Below are 26,494 nucleotides of genomic sequence, written 5' to 3'. Positions count from 1 at the left end.
ATGGTCTTAGGAACCGAGACATCGCTCCTCTATTTGTCTCCAGGCGGATTCACCCATATGCAAATAGACTACTGTATATACAGATAGATAGATAGATAGATAGATAGATAGATAGATAGATAGATAGATAGATAGATAGATAGATAGATAGATAGAATATAAAATATACAATACATGATGTAATCCAATTAACTAATTAAAAATCTAGTAATCCCCTCAAAAACCATAAAAAACCCCCAATCATTCCATTCACTCCACATTCTCTCAACACATTCATTTGGCAGGGGGCAAAGATCTAATGGTCCAGGCCTGGCGGCATAAGTGAGTCTTCAGACTCTTACAGAAGGCAAGGAGGATGGAAGCAGTATGAATCTCCGGGGGAGCTGATTCCAGAGGGCTGGGCCCCCCACAGATAAGGGACCTCCCCCTAGGTCCCTCTGTTCTGGTTTCTGGTAGAACTTCAGCTATTACTTTTTATTTATTTATTGTTAGAGTTGGAAGGGACCATGCGGGTCATCAAGTCCAACCCCCTGCCTAAGCAGGAACCCTATAGCATCCCAGCCAAATGGCAGTCCAATTTCCTCTTCAAAATGTCCAGAGTATTGGAGTTCACAACGTTCGCTGGTAGGTTTTTCCACTGGTTGATCATTCTGACTGTCAGGAAGTTCTTCCTTATTTTCAGGTTGAATCTCTCCTTGGTCAGCTTCCAGCCATTGTTCCTCGTCCGGCCCTCCGGTGCCCTGGAGAATAAAGTGATCCCCCCCTCTTTGTGGCAACCCCTCGTATACCTGTAGACTGCTATCATGTCCGCTCTGGCCCTCCTTTTCTCTAGGCTATCCATGCCAAGTTCCCGCAGTCTCTCTTTGTAAGTCTTGGTTTCTAGACCCCTGATCATTTTGGTTGCTATTTTCTGCACCTTCTGCACCTTCTCCAGAGTTTCAATGTCTTTTTTGAAGTGCGGTGACCAGAACTGAACACAGTACTCCAGGTGTGGTCTGACCAGGGCGTAGTAGAGTGGTATTAAGACTTCCCTGGTCTTGGAGTGTATTCCCCTGTTGATGCAGCTTAGGATTGTATTGGCTTTTTTGGCTGCTGCTGCACATTGTTGGCTCATGTTTAGTTGATTATCCACCAAGACTCCGAGATCTCTTTCGCCATCGCTACTGCTGAGAGGGGTTTCTCCCAGGCTGTATGTGTGTCCAGTTTTTTTTTTACCTAGGTGAAGGACTTTGCTCTTGTCAAATAACTCTTACTAAATGCAGTATTTCATAAACAAAGAAACTCCATCTTTATTTCTCTTCCCTTTCGTATTCAAAATACAGTTCATACTAACACATTCCTCTCAGCCCGTTATCTTTCTTAATTGCATTCCTCATACATTCTTCCCAGCCTTCTCCGTTTAACAAGATTTATGTACTCACAGCATGATTCAAAAACAGCAGAAATGGCTGTAAAATAACACAGAATGCATTTGCTTGCTTGGGAGCTGAACGGAAACCTTTCATTTTTTGCCCTACAACATTGAAACTCCACCCTTTTTCCCCACTGACCCCCTGACGTACCAAATACATCACTCCAGTATTTAACCCATTCCTCTCCTTAATATCTTCTTCCAAACACCTGTTCTTTCACTCCAGTATTTAACCCATTCCTCTCCTTAATATCTTCTTCCAAACACCTGTTCTTTATGTTTTTGGACCCTTCTGAATTTAGGATTGACCCAGCGAACGTCTGCTTCTTCCTCGCTAGATTCTGGACTCATAGCCACATCCTGTGGCTGGCCTCCCACCTGTTCTACTACCTGTAACCCCGGGCCCACCACTAATTCATAAACACTATCTGTATCACACTCCTCAATTTCTTCATCATCTTCCAACTGACCAGGAGTATGTACAACACCCGCCAAACAACATTGTCTGGTTGACGGAACGTGGAGGAGGCCGACTCTGTTAGACCTGACCAGTCGCTGGGATTCATGCAGCAGAATTCTGGTCCCATGCCATGTAGGGCTTTATAGATCATAACCAAGACTTTGAATTGGGTCCGGAAACCAATTGGCAACTAATGCACACCACAGAGTGTTGGAGAAATGTGCAAATGTCTGAGCAAGCCTGTGACTGCTCAATTTGTAGTTTCCGAACACTTTTTGCACAATTTGTAGTTTCCGAACACTTTTCAAAGGTAGCCCCATGTAGAGAGCATTACAGTAGTCGAACCTTGAGGTGACAAGGCCATGAGTGACTGTGAGCAGAGACTTCCTATTTACGGGGGGCCGCAACTGGTGCACCAGGCGAACCTGGGCAAACACCCTCCTCGCCACAGCCATCTGTACCATGGGAACTCCTGAGCATGCATAAAAGCTGAGTTTCAGGCACTGTGCATGTGTTGCCATCTTGTTTTTGTCTTTATTTTTTGCATTTTTTTAAAAAAATTCAGCACTGCGCATATGTGCGCAGGCAAAGCACAAGCACGTTCACAAGGTGTAGCCAGAACTGATGCAGGAGGAAGTGAAATGGCAGCGAGGTTAATTAGAACCCACCCCTGAGTTTCCTAATAATTTTATTATTTTATTTATTATTTATTTATTTATTGGATTTGTATGCCACCCCTCTCCCTTATTTTATGGTTTGGGGTCACAACAACATGAGGAACTGTATTAAAGGGTCACGGCATTAGAAAGAACCACTGGTGTAATGGTTATCAGAATGGATTTTGGTGAACTCGGATGAAAGGTAGGCCTGTTCTAATGGCTTAAGATCTTGAAGGAAAGAAGTGTGTAGAAGCTTTGCAAAACAAGATACTGTACTGGAAACACAATTACCAAACACCCCCCCCCCAAAAAAAAAAACCCCCCACCCTGCTAAAAATAAAATTAGAAGACATCTAAATTTGACCAATGGAAATTCACCCATAGCTTTCTAAAATGCTAAAGAGAAATAGACATGAACACAAGCTGAAGAAGGGATATAGAAGCAAAAAGAATGCAAGGCAATTCCTATAAACTGTGTCACAGTGGTTAAAGTAAAGAAAGAGCTCAAACCCACAAGAAAGGTTAAAAACATCACACACATACACACATTTTCAGGAATGTCAAAAACAAAAGGACACGCAAAGGGGCTGGAGTTCCAGGCTTAAATGATAATGATGATGATGATGAGAAAGTAGCATGTATCAGAAGCGAAGGAAGCCCTAGATTGGCGATTGATTGATTGATTGATTGGACTTATATGCCACCCTTCTCCAGTGGCAGGTGACTCAGGTGGCTCATTTTGCCACTAGAGCAGTGTTTCTGAACTTCAGCACCTTTGAGATGTTTGGACTTGTACCCACAGAATCCTCTGGCCAACCATGGTGGCTGGGGAATTCTGGGAATTGAAGTTCACATATTCCAAAGTTGCTAAGATTCAGAAATAGTGCATTAGTGAAGGGAGGGAGCTCAGAGGATGATAAAAGAGCACTAGTTTAATTGAAGGCAAGTCTCCAAGGTCAGATGAATTATATCCTAGTGTGCTAAAGGAGCAACTGAATCTTTAAATGAATCTTGGAAAGTCCCAAGAGTATTGCTGAAGTTCCAGAAAATTGAAGAACATCAAATGATTCCTCAACAATCAGAAAATATGGTCATGAGAAGCTAACGACCTTTCAGTTTGTTATGTATTGTGAACAAGCTCTTCAAGCATATTGTTAAACAGCACAATTTGTGAAAATCTGGATAGAAACACAACAGTTGATAGGGTCAGTATGGGTTTGAGACAAACAAACCTTATCTCCTTTTTTGATCGTGTTAACTGGCTTAATAAGTTGGGGGAATCTTATGTTGACATAGACAGATTTTTGTGTGTGATATCTTCATTAATGATAAAAGATAAGAGATGATTCAACTGTTAGAGGTTAATTGGCTAAATGGGCCATACCCAGGGTATATTCATAAACGTTTCCCCATCTGTTGGGTGATTATTATAAAGTGTCACAGGATCTGCCTTGAGCCATGTGTTTTTCAATGTATTTGTTTATGACTTGGAGACATTAGCAAATTTACAGATGACACAGGATGAATGTGTAATACATTAGAACAGGACGATAGTGTTCATAAAGCTTTAGAGAGATTTAACAGTGAATCAAATGAAACGGAAGAAAGGTCTTGCACACCGAGAGAAAATATGTAAAAATGTGCGCTGCTGGGATTCCCCTGAGGCTCCCCTCCATGGGAAACACCACCTCCGGACTTCCGTGGTTTTGCGATGCTGCAGGGGAATCCCAGCAGCGCAAAAATGGGTGCTTTGCTGGCAACGGAAGTCTAGAGGTGGGGTTTCCCAACAAGGGGAGCCTCAGTGAAATCATAGCATCACAAAAACACGGAAGTCTGGAGGTGGGGTTTTGAGGACTTCCGTATTTTGTGATGCTGCTGGGATTCTTTTGCAGCATCACAAAAACATGGAAGTCCAGAGGTGGGGTTTCCCAGCGTGGGGGATGTCAGGGGAATCCCAGCAGTGCAAAAACAGGCGCTTCGGCTGGCAAAAGGGGTGAGTTTTAGGCTTGCACGCATTAATCGCTTTTCCATTGATTCCTATGGGAAACATTGTTTCGTCTTTCAAACTTTTCACCTTACAAACCTCGTCCTGGAACCAATTAAGTTCGTAAGACGAGGTATCACTGTACTTGGCCTAGCAATAGTACAATAGTAATAGTACTTCTAGTACATGTTCTAGGTCTAACAGTAGATTGCATTGAAAACAAATCAGAAGTACAATTCAATTGCTAATAACTAATTTAACTTTTATTCATTTTTAATTGTTTTTAATTGTGATCTATTAAAGTGAGAGGGAAAGAAAATAATAATAATAATAATAATAATAATAATAATAATAATAATAATAATAATAATTCAATTCAATTTATTAGATTTGTATGCCGCCCCTCTCCAAAGACTCGGGGCGTCTCACAACAATAATAAAAACAGTATAACAATGGAACAAATCTAATAATAAAATTATATAAAAAACCCCAACAATTTAAAAAAACATACAGCACATACATACCAAACATAAAATATAAGAAAGCCTGGGGGAGATGTCTTAATTCCCCCATGCCTGGCGATATAGGTGGGTCTTGAGTAACTTGCGAAAGACAAGGAGGGTGGGGACTGTTCTACTCTTCGGGGGGAGTTGATTCCAGAGGGCCGGGGCCACCACAGAGAAGGCTCTTCCCCTGGGGCCCGCCAAACGACATTGTTTGGTCGACGGGACACGGAGAAGGCCAATTCTGTGGGACCTTATTGGCCGCTGAGATTCGTGCGGTAGAAGGCGGTTTCGATAATAATGATACACAGCAAACAAGATTTATATGCTGGATTTTGTATCACAATATCACAAGTTGAACACTTCCCAAGCGTCTAGGACTGTGATTTATGCACACATCATATGAAAATACATCACACAGTACTAGACTCTTGAAAAGTGTTCAACTTTTGTAATACGAAATGCATATAAATCTCATTTATTGGTTATTACTAGTTTTTTGTGAAGGAATAATAATAATAATAATAATAATAATAATAATAATAATAATAATAATAATTAAAAAAAAAACTGGGGACATGCAGAGTCCGGGTCACAGGAAATATTTTCCCATTGTATCCTGTCTTGGTTAAGCCTCGTTTAGAATATTGTCTTCAATTGTGGGCACTGAAGAAAAAAGAGGGACATTGAAAAACTGGAATTCTGAGGAAGATTGCTATGATGATGCCAGGACTGGAGTCCAAATCCAATGAAAAATTATTAAAAATACTAAAAATGTTTAGCCTGCAGATGTGAATTGAGAAGGGTATAAGATAGAAGGCTTTAAGTATCTAAAGGGCTGTAATCTAGAAGTGGAAATGCAATTGATTTCTCTTAATCATCAACATCCACAACCAGTGGCTTAAAATTGCAAGAGATTAAACTCAAGTTAGATATTAAGAGAAAAAAAAAGGCTAATTTATTATCATTTTATGGCTGCCCATCTTAAAACACAACTCTGGGTGCCTCACAACAATAACAAAGCTATAAAAATCCATAAAACAATAAAACAACTAGGGATAGGCTGTCATCTAATAGAACAGATTGTACATGAGATGGTATGCTTATTTCACGGAATAATTTCAAAGATAGGATATCTAGCCAACTGTGTCTGAAACGCTTTTGAAGAACTCCAAGCAGGAGTTTGGATGAGAAGTTCTGTAATCTGGTAAAAAATGCAACTAAGTACACACACACACACACACAAACACACAGACACACACACACACACACACATTGCTATGGCTCAGTCTGGTTTGTCATCTCTGGAACATGCAACATATAATTGTCCATATGAGAAGCCATCCCTGTGTAGATCTAAACTGCACAATTCTAAAGATTGGCCTCGAGCTTTGTTGATAATTTAAAATGCCAATCGAATTGGGAATTGCAATCTCTTAAATTGAAATGGCATATCTTTTGGAATCACAGGAACGTGAGGCATGAGGACATCTCCACCTTTGAAAGGTCATAGAAACATAGACGATTGACGGCAGAAAAAGACCTCATGGTCCATCTAGTCTGCCCTTATACTATTTCCTGTATTTTATCTTAGGATGGATATATGTCGAGACCTTTGCATGTTTCATGGTGAATGGTAATTTCAAAGTGGAAAGTGTAGTTCTTCCCCCCTTGTAGTAATGTGGCAGCTATTCCAGACAATGCAAGAGCCAAGGCTATGTCACTTTGGGATCGAATTGCTATCAGAATCGATCAGTTAGGACAACAGGTCCTTTGTACATGTATGGGAAATAAAAGAATTCTCCATACGGCTTCATTGCTGCTATTTTTTTTACCTGTCATAGGTGTGATATGTATATAATAGTAGGTATATAAAAAAATGCATGTATTCGAATGCAAGATTGTGCCAAAATTTCAAAGCAATCAGTGAAGAAGGTCCTGTTTTAAACACCTGCATGTTTTTACCTGTCACAGGTGTGGCATCTATATCATATGATAGTGGGTATATAAAAACACGTGTATATTCGAATGCAACATTATGTCAAAATTTCAAAGCAATCAGTGAAGAACTTTTGGAGATTTAAGATTTTGAACAAATGAACATTTACACACACACAAACAGATACATATGTGTAATTTAATTTTGAACACAATATGACTTCTAGAAGATATGTTTATATATTTGTTTAATGTATATAGTTTCATGCTTGCTAGATGACTGTAACAGCATGGGGTTGGCCTCATTGCCCAATCAGACACATTGTGCTCTGGCTAAAGTACAGTTTAGAAACATATCTTTGACCAGAGAGCAAGAGGGACATTCTTAATTGTCTATGGTAATTTACATGTCCTTGGTCAGCACACTTAAAATCTACAAAGATCTGTGTTTTCTTACACTCTTCCTAGTATGTAACAGTACAGTTTTAATTTTTACCTCTTTTTTAAATTCACATGCAATTGGCTGTGCTGAACTTCTATATGAGTTGACAAGTTTATGTGTAGCTCATAATATTTACAATATTTATTTTAGAGGCATCAAAACATTCTAATTAATTAGTGTTGGTAAGAGGCCTGTGGGAAAAAGTGATTTAAGACTGTGCTCTCTTTTTCACAGCTGTATATCATGTATTTCTCAATAAAGATGTGTGTAAGAATCAATAGCTGCACTTCCGTTGCCTTGTCCCACTGTCATAAAACAGTTCTTTTACATCCATTTTCAAATGGGAAGGTGATTGAAACAAACACACAGCTTTTCACACATGCATTATTGAGTGAATTGCAGGCTAATATAATAAGTTGATATATCTAATCGTTTAGTTAGTGCCATAACAAAGAAGTACAAATTACTCCAGTTACTGGCTTATAAGTTGATGTATCTGATGGTTTAGTTAATGCAATAATGAGTACAAGTTATTAGAGATACAGGGTTATAAATGGATGTAACTGATGGTTTAGTTGGTGTAATAACCTAAGGAGTAAAACTACTCAAGTTGCAGGCTTATAAGTTGATATAGCTAATCATTCGGTTAGTGCAATAACTAAAGAGTACAAATTACTCAAGTTACTGGTTTATAGGTTGATGTAGATGACGGGCCAGTTAGTGCAATAACGAAGGAGTACAACTTACTCAAGTTCCAGACATATAAGTTGATGTAACTGATCATCCAGATAATGCAATAACTAAGGACTAGGAATTCCTTGAATTGCGGTGTTGCAGGTTTATGTAGCTGATGGTCCAGTTAGTGCAATAGCAAAGGAGTACAACTTACTCAAGTTCCAGACATATAAGTTGATGTAACTGTGATCATCCGGCTAGTTCAATAACTAAGGACTAGGAATTCCTTGAGTTGCAGTGTTGCAGGTTGATGCAGCTGATGGTCTGGTTAGGGCAACAATTAAGGAGTACAAATTACACAAGGGGTTGCATCTTTAAACAAGATGCAACCCCTTCGTGTAATTTGTACTCCTGGCACTTTATAGCCAAGATCCCATTGTTCCCAGCAGTGGCCATGCAACCTTTTCCTACTCCTCTGAATGTCAGAAGGATGACTGTTTGTTTGCCTTGACCTCTCCCCAGCTGTTTACTCTGCAATGCTGCCGCTTTCAACCTTGGTTCCCTGAGACTGGCCCCTTTCTCCTCCCTGCTCTGTTTACAGTTGTCCTACCCAGCGTCTCACCTATGAAATCTGTTGATTATTCCACCTGGTTAATGTTAAATTGCTCTTGCAAGAAGATGTGTTTGTTCATAAACACAAATGCCAGGGCTCTTGTTTACTGTACCCATGGCAGCAATCAGTTATTAAACAAATATGGCTTTGTTTGCGGGCGTGAGCAGCAGTTTAGCTTGCAAGGTCGGGGGCTGGTGGGGGGGGGGGGACACGACTTTAAAAGCTAGTGTTTTGATAAAAGAAGAAAACGGGAACTTGTCCCTGGAATGTGGTTGAAACTGACTTAGGTTTGTTTTTCTTATCTTTTACTTTGTATGAAGGGGCTGCAAAGATTAGCAAGTGGTTTGGTGGTGGTTCCCCCCCCTCCCCAAGAGATTTCCTTAGTGTAATGATAGCTATCCAGTTTGCTTTTTTTTTTTCAGAAGGGAGAGAGAGAGAGAGAGCATTTCTGCAGTACGGCTAGCACAGTAGCAGAACATCTGATGGCTAGAAAATTCTGTGTGGATCAAATGAGAAGTTTAAATGTCTAGGACAAAAGGATAGGGGGCTGTCATCCAGGTAATCGTGAAAGGGGGGGAAGCAGCCTTTGAATATGATTTAGTTGCTTTGTAATTGTGGAGTGGGATATCTGTGGGCGTACGCGCGCAACTCAGTAGTGTTGGTGTGGAAGGTGTGTGGGGTTTAGTTAAAAAGCTGTCGGTGCTTCTGCACATTGTAAAGGGAAGGAAATCTTTCTTTTGTTTTAGAGGAGAATAATAACGCCTTTACATAATGGCAGAACATAGTAAAGAATCCGATTAATATTCATTCTGTATTTTGCTACTGTATATAGATCAGGTTTGGTTGCTCGCCTCCAGTGAATTCTCATGTGCTAGCCTTAAGTTTGAAAGCATATCCACTACTTATTTTTTTTCCCATTCCTAGGAGGAAAATTGACAGCAATAATTACTCCTTTCATATTGTTATGCAAAGAATCTGGAGGTGGGGAGAAACATTACTTTTCCCTTCTCTTTCCTCCACCGACTTCGTGGCCACCACCCACAAAGCAATGGGATACTGTGTCTTCCATTGAATTTATTGGGACAGATATGAGAATTTGCTCAATTTCCATTAAAATGAGTGACTGTGGAATTGTTACATTTGACAGACTATATTGCATATAATTCGAATATCAGATGACATTGGTTAGCATTTAGCTTTACTTCCCAAAGAAAGAGAACAATAAGCATGGGGAATAAGAATATTTGTTTTTAATGTTTAATGAGAGGCTTTTAAGGTTATAGTCAAGAGCTGCTATTAAAATAAGAAATTGTATGTGCCCAAGAAAGTTTTGAAGGCTCTGATTAAATGATTGACCGGTTTAGTCAGCTAGGCAAGCAAGTCAGAAAATGTTTGCAAAATTCTAAGAAAGATTCATTTACTAACAGATCACAATGACCTGCTCCGTTCTGTTTGTTGTGATTCCTAAAGCAGTCCCAGAGCTTGAGGTGAACCAGAAGGCATTTGAAATCATTATTTGTGATTAAGTGGGTTCTTCTCTAAGGGGTCGGGGGGGGGGTGTCGGTGAGAGATTGACTATGCTTCTATACTGTATTACGTTATAGTTTAGCAAAGCGCCACTTAATTTTGGAGAGTATTATTCTGCAGAGTAAAGTAGTTGGAGTATAATTTACAGAAAAATTTACTTCTAAATAGGCATAAAATGGATCAGATTATAGAAGGAGTGTTTTTGTAGTAATGACGTATGAATGCCTTGACACATGTTTGGATTAAAACTTTTCCTTTACTACATGCTCTTCAATCAACCAGAATTGTGAATTTAAAATTTATAATTAAATTCATCATTGTCCACTCAATTATATACCACACATCTAGGTTACCTCAAAAAAATTAGGTTTGGTTTACATAATACAATTGTACATTAGAATAGAATAGAATAGAATTTTTATTGGCCAAGTGTGATTGGACACACAAGGAATTTGTCTTGGTGCATATGCTCTCAGCGTACATAAAATAAAAGATGCATTTGTCAAGAATCATGTGGTACAACACTTAATGATTGTCATAGGGGTCAAATAAGCAATGAAGAAGCAATATTAATAAAAATCTTAGGATATAAGCAACAAGTTACAGTCATACAGTCAACATGGGAGGAAATGGGTGAAAGGAATGATGAGAAAAACTAGTAGAATAGAAGTGCAGATTTAGTAGAAAGTCTGATAGTGTTGAGGGAATTATTTGTTTAGTAGAGTGATGGCATTCGGAAAAAAACTGTTCTTGTGTCTAGTTGTCTTGCTGTGCAGTGCTCTGTAGCGACGTTTTGAGGGTAGGAGTTGAAACAATTTGTGTCCAGGATGTGAGGGGTCAGTAAATATTTTCCCCGCCCTCTTTTTGACTCGTGCAGTATACAGGTCCTCAATGGAAGGCAGGTTGGCAGCAATTGTTTTTTCTGCTGTTCTGATTATCCTCTGAAGTCTGTGTCGGTCCTGTTGGGTTGCAGCACCAAACCAGACAGTTATAGAAGTGCAGATGACAGACTCAATGATTCCTCTGTAGAACTGTATCAGCAGCTCCTTGGGCAGTTTGAGCTTCCTGAGCTGGCGCAGAAAGAACATTCTTTGTTGTGCTTTTTTGATGATGTTTTTGATGTTAGGTGACCATTTTAGGTCTTGAGATATGATAGAACCTAGAAATTTGAAGGTCTCTACTGTTGATACTGTGTTGTCTAGTATTGTGAGAGGTGGAAGGGTTTCTCTTAAAGTCTACCACCATTTCTACGGTTTTGAGTGTGTTCAGTTCAGTTATATATATATATTGTACCTGTGAGTAAACTCTCAATAGGTACATTTTGATACTCACCTGTGCATAGTGTTACAATAATGTTGGGTAACTCTCTTCTCAGCCTGATCAGAAGAAAGCTGGCTTCATTCATTGATTAAATTTGTCACATTCACAAGGTAAATGTGTGCTTGTCAGAACTACTTTTGGACAGTGGTTTTACAAGCAGAGATCTATAGAATCTGGAAGTAAATAAGGAATTTGATTGGCCTATTCTATGCTGTCTTACCTTAGTCAGACTTTGCTTGAAGTAATGTATTTAACAATCACATATTTAAAAAGACAGTGATAAACTGGAGCAAGTCTACAGAAAGGTTGCCAATATGGCAATATGGTATATTTCACTTGCAGAAGACAAGATTTATATGGAGAGAGGGAGGGAAGGGGAGAGAGAGAGAGAGAGAGAGAGAGAGAGAGAGAGAGAGAGAGATGTATGTGTATGTATGTATATAGATATAGATGATGTCACATGCTCCAAAAGTTAAGTCTAGAACTAATGGGATGAAACGTAAATCTAGATACAGACGAGGCATTAGGAAGAAATTATTATTATTATTATTATTATTATTATTATTATTATTATTATTATTATTATTTATTAGACTGATATGCCGCCCTTCTCCGGAGACTCAGAACAGCTCACAACAACAAAACAGTACAAATTCCATGGTTAAAACAATTTAAAACCCTTATATAAAAAACAATCATACATCTCATACAAACCATACGAAAAGCAGAAATGGCCCAGGGGAATCAATTTCCCCATGCCTGGTGACAGAGGTAGTTTTTAAGGAGTTTGCGAAAGGCAAGGAGGGTGGGGGCAATCCTAATCTGCGGGGGGAGTTGATTCCAGAGGGTCGGGGCCGCCACAAAGAAGGCTCTTCCCCTGGGTCCCGCCAGACAACATTGTTTTGTCGACGGGACCCGGAGAAGGCCAACTCTGTGGGACCTAACCGGTCGCTGGGATTTGTGCGGAAGATGTTACCACAGGGAGTGGCTTCTTCCTCTTCAACGGAGGTTTTCAAACATGAGTTAAAAAGTCACCTGGGAATGGTTTCATCAATCCTGCAATGTACCGGAGGTTTGACTTGATGACCTCTTTGGTCCCTACTATCTACCATCTTTGGCCCCTAAAAAAGCAATAAAGAAAAAGCAAATGCAAAAAGGCTGCCACAACCCACAGTGAGTAGGAAATGAAAGAGTTTTTGAAAGCTCCAGAACGCTATCAACACTACAATCGGTATACAATCTGTTTGAATACACAGAGTGGTTTGTGCAGGAAGATCTATCCTTGCCTTGTTGTTGAATGAAGCCTTTTTCCTCCAACGTAGGTTTTTAATAAATAATACAGGCATTCATGTGCTTGTGGAATGAATTTCACCTCCCACCCCAGTTTTGCCACCGTAAGAGAATCGGTAGCTAGTGCTGTTTGTAAACAACCTTGTTTACAAACCTGTTTTCTCCATATTTTTCCACATTTATAAAAAGGCATTGTTCGTGTGCCCTTAAAGAGGGAGGCGCAGTTTACTTTGAGACCGACAAGTATTGGGAAAACATGCCATAATATATTTCAAAGACAGAAAAGTACAGGAGGACTTTTACAACGGCTCTAATGTCCCTCTGCTTTGGGACATGTGAGCCTGTTTCTGTTCTGGTAATGTGTCTGATTAATAATTAGTGCAGTAATTAATGATTAGTGCAGCAAGTCATTAGGAAGAGGCTGGGAAAGGCAGATCAGATAACCTTGCTGGTCTTACATATTTGCTCAACTAGACCTGGTGGGGGTGTGGAGTAATGAGTGAGTAGACAAGAGGGTAGTCTTGAAGAGATGGATAGCTGGTTAAGTACTTTAGACACTGGGAAATTTTAGAATCACTCCAAAGATCATCATGGTTATTATGGTTTACATCTTCTTTTCAGCTATTGCTTCAAATACCAAGCCAAGACAATCTGAAAGCTAGTTTGGGATAGTGGTTCAAGCACCACTGGGATACAGTGAGTTCTAATCTTGCCTTAGGCACAACGCCTGCTGGGGGAATTTGGATCAGTCCCTCCTTCTTAGCCCCAGGAAAAAGGCAACAAGAAACCAGTTCCAAAAATCTTGCTTAGAAAACTGTGAGGACTTTATCCAGGCAATTGTCAAAAGTCAAAATTGACTCAAAGGAACACATACAAACTCACACAGGCAGACTCACATATACTTATCCAATTTAGTAAAATGAGAAGTGCCTCACTTTTCTGACATGGCTGCTGTGCTTTTAATAACAACACCTCCTCCTCCTCCTCCTCCTCCTCCTTCATTACTTTGTTGTATTACTGATATTCAACTGATAAGGCAAAGGAGAACTGCATGGGCATTTGGCTAATTATTGTTGTTGTTGTTGTTATTATTATTATTATTATTAACAATAATATTATTAATATTATGTCAGTACAACACAGCAAATGAGATCACTATGCTGGATTTCGTATTGCATCACCAGTCGGGCGCTTCCCAAGCACCTAGGACTGCGTGATGTAGCAGCGAATTATGTTTGCCGATTCCAGTAAAGCGGCCTTTTGCAATTGACAGATGGAGATTTTGTCAATTCCGATGGTTTTCAAATGTCCGCTGAGATCCTTTGGTACTGCACCCAGCGTGCCAAGTACCACTGGGACCATTTTCACTGGCTTATGCAAGAGTCATTGCAGCTCGATTTTTAGATCTTCGTATTTCACTAATTTCTCTAGCTGCTTCTCCTCTATTCTGCTGTCTCCTGGGATTGCGATGTCGATGATCCATACTTTCTTTTTCTCCACGATCACAATGTCTGGTGTGTTATGCTTCAGAATTCGGTCAGTCGGAAGTCGGAAGTCCCACAGTAGTTTTGCTTGCTCGTTTTCGACCACTTTTTATTTTTTATTTATTATTATTATTATTATTATTATTATTATTATTATTATTATTATTATTATTATCATCATCATCATCATCATCATCATCATCATCATCATTTAGATTTGTATGCCGCCCCCTCTGTAGACTCAGATTAAAAATGTAGTCAAATTTGTTTTAGATATTTTCTTTGGATATTTTGGGTTTTTTTTTACCCATGCAAAATTATGAACACAGGCTTCTTTGTGGTTGTTGTTGTTGCTATTTTGGATCTCTGTGAAGTCATATAGATTGCAAAGAGCCAATCAGTATTTGCTCTTTCTGGCTCATCCCTGGGAGTGGAAAAGTAATAGAATATTTCCTACCTATTCATTGAATAACAGAGTTGGAAAGGACCTTGGAGGTTGTCTAGTCTCACCCCTAAATGAACAGGAAACCCTATACCATTTCATACAAATGACTGTCCAGTCTCTTCTCAAAAACCTCCAGTGAGGAAGCACCCACAGCTTCTGGAGGTAAACCGTTTCACTGGTTGATTGTTCACACCTCCCTCCTCCTATTTTCCACACAAACAACAACAACCCTGTGAGGTAGATTGGGCTGAGAGAGAACTGGCCCAAAGTCACCCAACTGGCTTTCCTGGCTAAAGTGGGACTTGAGTCTCACAATCTCTCATTTTCTAAAACCTAGTGACTCAACCACTAGACCAGTGGTTCCCAACTTTTTTTTTTGCCTTTGCCCCACCTAAGCATTATATTAATAGCTGCAGCTCAACTGATGGTGACACAACCTTGAATGGGGCCCATTTTGCATCCAAATCCATTGGAGCTTTTTTGACAGCTTGCAGGCTTCTGTGGTTGAAGAATGGTCTTAAGTGGCAGACGGACCCCTCCCTCTCACTCTCGACCTTTCTCTCTTCCTCCCTCCCTCCCTCCCTTTATATTTCTCTCTTCCTTCTTTCCTCTCTTTTCCCCCTTTCTCTCTTCCTTCCTCTCTTTCTCTCTTCCTTCCTCTCTTTCTTTCTTTCTTTCTTTTCCTTTTCCTTTTTTCTCTCTTTCTCTCTCTCCCTTCATCCCTCTTTCTTTCTCTCTCTCTCTCCCTCCTTCCTTCCCTCCGTCTTTCTCCCCCCCCTCTTTCTTTCCCTCTCTTCCTTCCTTCCTTCCCTCCCTCCCCCTTTCTCTCTCCCTCTTTCTTCCTCCCTCCCTTTCTCCCTCTTCTCCCCCCACGGAGGACTCGCCCGACAACCCTAACCCTCCAACCCCAGACTCCCATTCAGTCCCCATTCTGAAAATGGGAGCCGACAACTCAAAGAGGAGGCGGAAGATGGAGTGTGTGTGTGTGTGTTGTGCCTCAGCGAGCAGGCGCGGAGACTCACCGCCTCCTCCGGGTGCAATCCCCGCCTCCTCCATCAGGGCGAACCTCTGCACCCTACCATGCACCTCTGGAGGTGGGGTGGGAGGCTGACCGCCACTTTTTCCCCACAGGGCACTTTCTACCTCTGTGCTTTCTATGGCCGCATGGCTGGGCTCCTCGGAGGGAAGCAGCAGCTTCCACCCGAGGAGCCCACCAGCTTGGTGGGAGGCGCTGGTGGTAGACACAGGTGGTGGGGAAGGAGAGGGAGCCACTGCTACCCCCAGCACTGCCCACTGCAGATGGGCTGGTGCCGAGCCTCCCGGTTGCAGCTGCTGGGAGACTCTCCGCCTTTCTCTTTAAAGTTTGCGGCGGAGTGCTCAGCCTCCCCCCCGGCGCATAGTGGGATGGCAGTGGAACAGGGAGCTCATGCACCGTGGTGGAAGACTTCCGCACACTTTCCTTGCCATTCCCCGCGCCCAACTCCAATGCCCAGCTCCCCTGTGCAGCCTTGGAAAAGACTGCGCAGGGGGTTGTTTTTGTGTGCGGGGCTGCGTGGTTGCGCACCTTAGAGGGAACACTGCTCACGATCCTTTTGGGTGTTGAACGACAGTTCACTGGGGTCACTTAAGACCATCGGAAAATATATATGGTCTTTGGAATTGAGAAACCGCTCCTCCAGGCGGATCCACCCACATGCAAATAGACTACTGAAAGAAAAAGTGTACCATGGGAACTTCTGAGCATGTGCAGAAGCCAAATTTCTGGCACTCCCCATGCATTATCTTGTTTTTGTCTTTTTTTTTTTGCATTAAAAAAAAATTCAGCACTGTGCATGTGTGCGAATGCACACACAAGGCATGCCCACACATCACAGGAGGAAGCGAATGGCAGAAAGATAAATTAGAACCCACCCCTGAGTTTCCTAATAATTTTATTATTTTATGGTTGAGGGTCATCACAACATGAGGAACTGTACCAAAGGGTTGCAGCATTAGGTTGAGAACCACTGTGACATGTACATGCCTTATATCAGTGTTTTTCCACCAGTGTGCCGTGGCACACTAGTGTGCCGCGAGACATGGTCAGTTGTGCCGCAAAGCTCAGAGAGAGAAAAAAAACGAGAGAACGAGAGAGAAAGAAAGAAAGAAAGAGCAAGAGAGAGAGAGAAAGAAAATGAGAGAAAGAGAGAAAGAAAGCAAGAGAGAGAGAAAGAGAGAAAAAAGAAAGCAAGAGAGAGAGAGGAAGGGTAGGTGGGAGAGAGAAAGACATAGAGGGAGGGAGGAAGGGAGAAAGAGAGCAAAAAAGAGGAAAGAAGGAAGAGAGAAAGAAAGGGATGGAGAGAGAGAGAGAAAAAAAGAGGAAGGGAGAGAGAGAAGGAGGGAGGGAGAGAGAAATAGAGCAAAAGGGAGGAAGAGAGAGAGAATTTTTTGTCCAAACTTTTTTTAGCCACCCCCCATCCCACCCCCACTCAATGTGCCCCATGGTTTTGTACTACATGTAAAAAATGTGCCGCGGCTCAAAAAAGGTTGAAAATCACTGCCTTATATGAGTCTATTTTTCATACAGATATTAGCTTGCTGCAGCTTGTAAAAAAAAACCTGCATAGCAAACAGCATTCAGAAACAACTGAAGGACTTTCAAGGATAGTATTTTGAAGTCAGAAGAAAATGAACAATTAACTCCTATATTTTATTGGGCTTGAGCATCTTCCATTTGTCAGTGACTCTTGAGGCCCCGGGCCATATTCTTTACCCACCCATTGCCATTTGGGATGTATAGAGATCCAGAAAGAAAAACTCTGCTAACATACATAATAAGCTTTCCTGGATAGAAGCGGTTGCCAAATTAAAAGAATGAATTTTGGGGAAACAAATTTTATTTCAAATTAAAAGAAAGCTCTGTATCATCTGAAAAAAAATAGAGGTAACTATGCGATTATACACATTTGTACTTCTCGGCACTGTTACAAACTGGTAGTCTTGGCTGTTTTATAAGGATTGTGTTAGATATCTGTTATTTCCTGTTTTCTTCATTGCTTTTGACTTAACTTTTTCTTTACTGCCTCTCTTCATGACCAAACTCTTCCTCTTCATGCAAGAGAGCACAGGAGGCAGCAGTGGGCTATGAGCTGGAACCCTAAATTGCACTCGCAGCCGTGGCTCGTAAGTCCTTGCGGGGCCAGCATGATTTTTTTGCTGCACCTGTGGAGGTAGCAAAATTGCGCATGGAGCCGCAGGTGTGCCCATTTTACGGCAAGGGTTTTTTGCATCCATAGGTGCAGCAACAAAATTGCACTGGCCCCGCAAGAACTTACGAGCCGCGGCGGCAAGCGTAATCTAGCATTCCGGCTCGTAGCCCACCGCTGACAGGAGGCTACCATTCTTCTTGCTGAATAGATATAAATGATAGTATGCATCAAGAAGTATATTTGTAGCTCAGGGTTGAAATGAGGAGTCTTTGGTGCTTTTTGAGCTTGGTTGTTTTCTTGCAGATGTTTCATTAACTCAAACTAGGTTAAATCATCACTTCTAGTAGTAAGTGGGGTTTGCTTTCAATTTCTATTCTAGTGGATTGCCCTGTCAGGAAGTAGATTGTCAGAACCAGTCTTTATAATATATACCAGTGTTTCCCAACCTTTTTGGAGCCGCGGCACATTTTTCATATTTTCAAAATCCTGGGGAACATTGAGGGGGGGGGGCTAAAAAAAGTTTGGACAAAAAAAATCTCTCTTCCTCCCTTTCGCTCTATTTCTCTCTCCCTCCCTCTTTCTTTCTCTTCCTTCCTTTCTCTCTCCATCCCTCTTTCTTTCTCTCTTCCTTCCTTCCTCTCTTTCTGTCTCCTCCTTCCTCTCTCATCTCTCTTTCCTTTCTCTCCCTCCCTTTCTCTCTTTCCTTTCTCTCCCTTTCTGTCTATCCTTTCTATCTCTCTTTCTTTTTCTCCCTCCTTCATATCTTCTTTCTCTCCCCCCTTCCTCCCTCTTTCCTTTCTCCCCCTCCCTTTCTCTTCCTTTTTCTCTATCCTTTCTACTTCTTACTCTTTCTTTCTCTCCCTCCTTCATTCAATTTTCTCTCCCTCCCTTTCTCTCTCTTTCCTTTCTCTCCCTCCCTTGTTCTCCCCTGGGGCTGCCTCTGCCTGCCCTGCACCACCCAACACGGACGGACAGTCGTCGGTTCGTCGCCCCCCCCCACACACACACGGAGGGAGATCAGCCACTGGAGGGAAATCGGGCTGGCGGGGGCGGCGAATCCACCTCCCCACCCGGGTGGAGGGAGATCGGGCTGGCGAGGGCGGTGGATCCGCGTCCCCAGCCGCGCGGAGGGAAATCAGGCAGGCGGGCGGGTGGCCGCGGCTCCCTGCACGCCCCTGGAAAAGGGTGCGCGGGGGGCATTTTGGGGTGCTTTGGCGTGCGCAGCCTACAGGGAACGGTGCCCGGGGCCGCTTCAGCCGGCAGCCTGTTTCCGCTGCCATTGCCCTCCCGCCGGGCCCCAAAGGACAATTGTTGCCACCCCCGCCAGGAAAGCTCCAGCTGGGCGGGGTGCTGCCGGTGGCTCCGCCCTGGAGCTCTTGCTCGCCGCTGCCATCCCCCAGCAACTGTCCGGGGCCGCTGAAGCCGCCCCCCCCGCCCCCCCCCGCTCCCACTGCCAGTGCCCTCCCGCCGGGCCCCAAAGGACACTTGCCGCCGACGCCAGGGAAGGCGGGAAAAAGGCGCGAAGAATGAAGCTCTCCTTCTTCCTGCCTTCCTTCTTTTGGGCCCAGCAGGAGAGCGCCAGAAACCGCGGCATCGGGCAGGAGCCGGGAGGTCGGAGGCACCGGCAGCGCCCCACCCAGCTGGAGCTTCCCTAGTGTCGCGGCACACCTGGCGGTGCCTCGCGGCACACTACTGTGCCGCGGCACACCGGTTGGGAAACGCTGATATATACTGTTCAAAAAAAATAAAGGGAACACTCAGATAATACGTCCTAGATCTAGATAAAATATTCTCATTGAATACTTTGTTCTGTACAAAGTTGAATGTGCACAAAAGCATGTGAAATTGATTGTCAATCAGTGTTGTTTCCTAAGTGGACAGTTTGATTTCACTGAAGTTTGATTTACTTGGAGTTATATTGTGTTGTTTAAGTGTTCTCTTTATTTTTTTGAGCAGTGTATATTGAGAACAAACCCCAATTCTAATTAGTACTGATGATGTTAACTAGTTGGGTAATGAAAAAGAAAACCCAGCTCAGAAACCACTAAGGACTTCTCATAAATGCTAGTCTTTGGGCCAGCAACTAAGGATGCTTTTAGGACATAATTATTTGTTTCACTTCTCTTGGAACTTTATTAATCACTTCACCGATATTTATTTATTTGTTTGTTTGTTTGTTTGTTTGATTGATTTTTTTTAATGCTGCCCTTCTCCTTAGACTCAAGGCAGCTTAAAGCATAGCAATAGCACTTTTTAACAGAGCCAGCATATTGCCCCCACAATCTGGGTCCCCATTTTACCCACCTTGGAAGGATGGAAGGCTGAGTCAACCTTGAGCTGGTGATGAGATTTGAACTGCTGACCTGCAGACAGCGGTGGGCTACAAGACAGAACACTAAATTGCGCTCACCGCCGTGGTTCGTAAGTTCTTGCGGGGCCAGCGCAATTTTGCTGCTGCACCTGTGGAGGTAGCAAAATTGTGCACAGAACAACAGATGTGCCTGTATTTTGGCGAGGGTTTTTGCTTCTGCTCATGCCGAAAAAACACGGGGGCACCTGTGGCTCCGTGCGTGATTTTGCTCCCTCCACAGGTGCAGCAGCAAAATCGCACTGGACCTGCAAGAACTTAAGAGCCGCTGTGGCGAGCGCAATTTAGTGTTCCGGCTTGCAGCCCACCGCTGCCTGCAGATCTAGCAGTCAGCTTTAGTGGCCTCAATTTATGTACCTCAATTGACCCTAAGCTTGGGATGAATCCAATTTCAATCCTGAAATTCTCAAATAAGTAGCTGGAGAAACTACTTTAGCCTGGAAATGTACCATTCCATCTATTCCATCTCTTTTGAAGTATTAAATAAAATTTCAGATTTCAGATATGTCTAGACATAGACAGTGTGTGATAAAGTTGATAATGCATTAATCATTTTTAACAACAGGTAATATGCATAATTTATGGTGTTACAGTGCTATCTTTTTTGATATTTATGATGGATAATGCTCAGTTTTGCCCTGATATTACTGCTTTAAATTATACCACAAGAAAATTAATGAGAAAGTAGATTTATGGGTTTCATTTGTTTGTCAATTTGGAAATTAATTGGGTGTTAATTTTAGCAGTCCCTCATCAGACCAGGTCTTTAGTATGTGTGCATTACTTTGCATTCATTGAAGCCTACCTCCCATTTACTGTGGGTCACTAGCTTTGCATACATTAAAATAGCCCTCAGGCTCATTCCCTTGATTACTTTTTGAGCTGCCATGCATTAGAAAATTTACGCCTTTCTGTTATAATTATGAAAATTCAGTACAGGAGGGTGGTACTTGCGTAACAGCAAATATGCATTGTTCCTGGCTTTTGTGAAGTCTCATATGACAAAATTCTGGCTGTTGTATTTATTACTTACTACAGTATTTCTGTAAAGTAATAAGGCTATCTTTTTTTTTTTTGAAGCTATTGTCTTTAGAGACCTAAAAGTCTCACTCAAATATTAAATCAGCCAAATGAAAATAAAATTAAAAAAAAAGAGTTTTTGCCTCTGTATTATTTTGCTTGTTAATTTGCATTGTTTCCAATTCTTTCTAAAGCTTTCCATGTTAAATAGAATCAAGATCGTGTGAAATCTAGCTCATCTATAGCTAGAGGTATAACAATCTAGCTCATCTATAGCTAGAGGTATAACAAGCAGGAAGAGGGAGATTGTGATCTCCTTATATAGAGCGCTGGTGAGACCACATTTGGAATATTGTGTTCAGTTCTGGAGACCTCACCTACAAAAAGATATTGACAAAATTGAACGGGTCCAAAGACAGGCTACAAGAATGGTGGAAGGTCTTAAGCATAAAACGTAGCAGGAAAGACTTAATGAACTCAATCTATATAGTCTGGAGGACAGAAGAAAAGGGGGAACATGATAGAAACATTTAAATATGTTAAAGGGTTAAATAAGGTTCAGGAGGGAAGTGTTTTTAATAGGAAAGTGAACATAAGAACAAGGGGACACAATCTGAAGTTAGTTGGGGGAAAGATCAAAAGCAACGTGAGAAAATATTATTTCACTGAAAGAGTAGTAGATCCTTGGAATAAACTTCCAGCAGACGTGGTTGGTAAATCCACAGTAACTGAATTTAAACATGCCTGGGATAAACATATATCCATTGTAAGATAAAATACAGGAAATAGTATAAGGGCAGACTAGATGGACCATGAGGTCTTTTTCTGCCGTGGGTCTTCTATGTTTCTATGTTTCTAAATGTTAATGCCACTTTATAATGCCTTGGTATTATACATGAAATATTTCATCCAGTTTTGGTCAACACGATATAAAAAAACCTAGAAAGTGCAGAGAAAAGCAATAAAGATGGTTAGCGGATTGGAGACTGGAACATACAGAAAACCATTGCAGGAATTGAGCATGTCTTATTTAATGGAAAGGGGTGATGTGATAGCAGTTTTTCAGTAACTAAGGGGCTGCCTCAAAGAAGGAAGTCAAACAGCGGTGAAATCTACTTATCTTCCCTACTGGTTTGGAAGGGCATACTTTGCGTGCCACCATCACACACACTTTTTCAGAAGGCTTTGTGCCTGCATAGAGGGTTTTTAAAAAAGAAAATGGAGATGGGTGGGTGGAGCCTCGTGCTGCCACGCCTACTGATTCTCCGAATCACCGGTGGCCGAGCCAGTAGCATTTCACTCCTGGAATCAACCTATTCTCCAAAGCACCTGAAGGCAGGACAAAAACAATAGATGAAAGCTAATTGAGGAGATAACCCACCTGGAACGAAGGAGAAATGTCCTAACAGAACAATTTAATCAGTGGAACAACTTGCCTTCAAAAGTTGCGGGTGCTTCATAACTGGAAGTTTTTAAGAAGATATTGGACAACCACTTGTCTGCTTGAGCAGTGAGTTGGACTAGAAGATCTCCAATGTCCTTTCCAGGTCTGTTATCATGTTAAATCCCCAGCAGTTAAGCTTACTATTAGCCATGTGAAAAACAGGGAATAGCACAGTTATAGATTGTGAAGTATTATGATACTGGGGGAAATTTTCGTGCCTGGCTTGTGCTGTTGATTTTTTAAATTCTTTGCTTCGTAATGAAAGAAAACATCGACACAATCAGTTAATGTAGACTCAAAAATACACATAGGACGTATGGGCCCCAGTGTATACATGAAAGAGAACAATATTTTACATTTCCTTTGCCTGATATGCAAAATGTTGTGTCACATTGTTGTGAACTTGCTAACTAGTAGACAAATTGTTATTGTTGTTATTTTACAACAACAAGGGACTAGGTGTATACTACAGTGGTCCCTCGATCATCGCGAGGGTTCCGTTCCAGGACCCCAAGCGATGATCGATTTTTCGCGAAGTAGCGGTGCGGAAGTAAAAACACCATCTGCGCATGCGCAGATGGTGTTTTTACTTCCACCGCAGCAGCGAGGAGCCGAAGATTGGGGTTTCCCCGCCGCCTCGCTGCTGCCGCTTGTCCGCGCGCATGCTGCCCGGCCTTCGCCCGCCCACCCCGTTGCTCTCGCTGCTTCCCAGCTGGGAAGCGGCCCCCACGCGCGCGCCGCCCGGCCTTCCCCCGCCCACCCCGTTGCTCTCATTGCTTCCCAGCTGGGAAGCGGACCTCGCGCGCGCGCCGCCCGGCCTTCCCCCACCCACCCCGTTGCTCTCATTGCTTCCCAGCTGGGAAGCGGACCTCGCGCGCGCGCCGCCCGGCCTTCCCCCACCCATCCCGTTGCTCTCATTGCTTCCCAGCTGGGAAGCGGACCTCGCGCGCGCGCCGCCCGGCCTTCCCCCACCCACCCCGTTGCTCTCATTGCTTCCCAGCTGGGAAGCGGACCTCGCGCGCGCGCCGCCCGGCCTTCCCCCACCCACCCCGTTGCTCTCATTGCTTCCCAGCTGGGAAGCGGACCTCGCGCGCGCGCCGCCCGGCCTTCCCCCACCCACCCCGTTGCTCTCATTGCTTCCCAGCTGGGAAGCGGACCTCGCGCGCGCGCCGCCCGGCCTTCCCCCACCCACCCCGTTGCTCTCATTGCTTCCCAGCTGGGAAGCGGACCTCGCGCGCGCGCCGCCCGGCCTTCCCCCACCCACCCCGTTGCTCTCATTGCTTCCCAGCTGGGAAGCGGACCTCGCGCGCGCGCCGCCCGGCCTTCCCCCACCCATCCCGTTGCTCTCATTGCTTACCAGCTGGGAAGCGGACCTCTCGCGCGCGCCGCCCGGCCTTCCCCCACCCACCCCGTTGCTCTCATTGCTTCCCAGCTGGGAAGCGGACCTCGCGCGCGCGCCGCCCGGCCTTCCCCCACCCACCCCGTTGCTCTCATTGCTTCCCAGCTGGGAAGCGGACCTCGCGCGCGCGCCGCCCGGCCTTCCCCCACCCACCCCGTTGCTCTCATTGCTTCCCAGCTGGGAAGCGGACCTCGCGCGCGCGCCGCCCGGCCTTCCCCCACCCACCCCGTTGCTCTCATTGCTTCCCAGCTGGGAAGCGGACCTCGCGCGCGCGCCGCTCGGCCTTCCCCCACCCATCCCGTTGCTCTCATTGCTTCCCAGCTGGGAAGCGGACCTCGCGCGCGCGCCGCCCGGCCTTCCCCCACCCACCCCGTTGCTCTCATTGCTTCCCAGCTGGGAAGCGGACCTCGCGCGCGCGCCGCCCCGCCCTTCCCCCGCCCGCCCCGTTGCTCTTATTGCTTCCCAGCTGGGAAGCGGACCCCGCGCGCGCGCCGCCCGGCCTTCCCCCGCCCACCCCGTTGCTCTTATCGCTTCCCAGCTGGGAAGCGGACCCCAGCTGGGGAAACTCCACCATCTACGCATGCGTGGCCATAGAAAAAAGGGCACGCATGCGCAGATGGTGGAGTTTACTTCCGGGTTGAAAACTCGCGATATAGCCCTTTCGCGATGCTCGAGGACGCGAAACTCGAGGGATCACTGTATACCTATGTTAATTTTTGTTAGTTTCAGGTATGTTTGGTTGTTTTTCTTGGAGCTGCCTAGGTTTTAATTGCTTGGTTTTTTTTTCCTTCAAGTGCATTTTAATTCACCCATAATTTTTTTTGAAAGTCAGTCAGTTTCCAAATTGAATAAGTAGATAAATACATAAATTAATATTTTCCCTAGAGCTTAATTTTGATAATTGATAATGACATTGGAAAGAGATGCATCTAATCTGATGAAGGATCCTTATTTTTGCATTTTCCTTTGTGGTGTAGAAAAACTTTATAGTGTATTTTTTTTGGTAAACTGCAGAAAAGGCTTTTATATATATATTTTTTAAAAATATCCAAAGATTTTTTAAAAATCGTCTTGATCCAATAGATTTGTTATAATTTCAGAATGCATTTTAGCATGTGAATATCTTTAATGTCATATTTTCACCATTCAAATGATACTTGAAAATCATGTGGTCCAATAGGATGAAATATGTTTATTTTCCTTATGCTGTATCCCATATGGAAAATTCTGTTATTTGCTTGATTGGCCTAGAATTTGTTACTATGATGTCCATAGCCATCATATTGTCAACAGATGTTTATCACATAAAAATGGACTTAATAGACTATTTAAGTTTATTATTTACAAAATTATAGAAGGCACGAGTGGACTTTGTACGTAAGAGGTTTTCTTCTTGATTAATGTGATAGTTGGTACATTTAGTCTTTATTTGATAACACAAATTTTTATAGCGGCTTTTAAAGTTTGCAACATAGCCTGTTTTATTTTTACACCAAAGTACTCTTTTTTTGGATTGTAGCTTTCTTATTTTTATGGGTAATTTATTTTTCATGGTTTTGATGAATATTAGAGGTACATATAATTTTATGACTCTGGATTTCAAGCAAAAATATATTGTAATAGTCATCTGTGGTGATACAGCCAGAGAATATTGTATTCCAGTCAAGAGATGAGAGGTCAGATTCTATGTTATCATAATTGGCCTTTTTGAAGTTGTAAAATTGGTTGTCCTGTCATTGAGGTTGTTTCTGTGAGGATGCACGTTGAGGCAAAAGTCGATTGTGGTGTGGTCACTGTTGCAAAAGGGTTCTTTAATTTGAAGTCCATAAATTGAGTGTAAACTGTTGCAGAAGATGAGGTCTAGAGTATGCTGTTGTCTAACTAGTTGCACTACCCCTAGACTAGTGATAGCATCGTAGAGGGTTGAGTGAATGGGTTTCGTTGTGCATTCATTTAGGGACCAGTTAATGTGTAGTAGGTTTAAGTCATCAAGAAATATAAGAGGATGTGGATAGGAGGTTGCCCACGTTAGTAATGAGGTTGGCTTGTTTGCATGTGAGATGTCATAATCAGGGGCTCTATAACATAGGAGGAAGTGAAGTGTGATGTCAAGGGTTAGTTCACAGATGATAGTTTCTGTTGTGATTCAGCATGAGGCTCCTCAGGGACCGGCTGCGTCTCTGCTGGATCCAGGCCCGGAGGAGGAGGACAGTGAACAGGAGGGGGAGGACCAGGCAGACGGGGGAGAGGAAAGTCAGGAAGAGGATGAGGGGAAGCAGCCTGAGAGCCCCGAGGGGGGGGGGGGCTCTCCCCAGCCAGTAGC

At 43.1% G+C, this 26,494-nt stretch overlaps 1 protein-coding gene across 15 annotated transcripts in view; it reads left to right on the top strand.

Moving 5' to 3' along the window:
* Positions 1-26,494, top strand: part of FOXP1 (forkhead box P1) — a 780,655-nt gene that overhangs the window by 403,322 nt on the left and 350,839 nt on the right. The window contains exon 1 of one of the 15 annotated variants that reach the window (XM_070738215.1): positions 8,842-8,973. The exons of 13 other annotated variants lie outside the window; for them this stretch is intronic. The gene's annotated coding sequence lies outside the window, so the exon portion shown is untranslated. Of the gene's footprint in view, positions 1-8,841; positions 8,974-9,116; positions 9,245-26,494 lie in introns of those variants that run through there. One more of the 15 variants, XM_070738216.1, reaches the window with a different exon arrangement.

The sequence above is a fragment of the Erythrolamprus reginae genome, chromosome 2, assembly GCF_031021105.1.
Source record: "Erythrolamprus reginae isolate rEryReg1 chromosome 2, rEryReg1.hap1, whole genome shotgun sequence".
NCBI classification, from domain to species: domain Eukaryota; kingdom Metazoa; phylum Chordata; class Lepidosauria; order Squamata; family Dipsadidae; genus Erythrolamprus; species Erythrolamprus reginae.
Note: the sequence above shows the minus strand (reverse complement) of the source record. Positions and strands in the feature narration are given on the sequence as shown.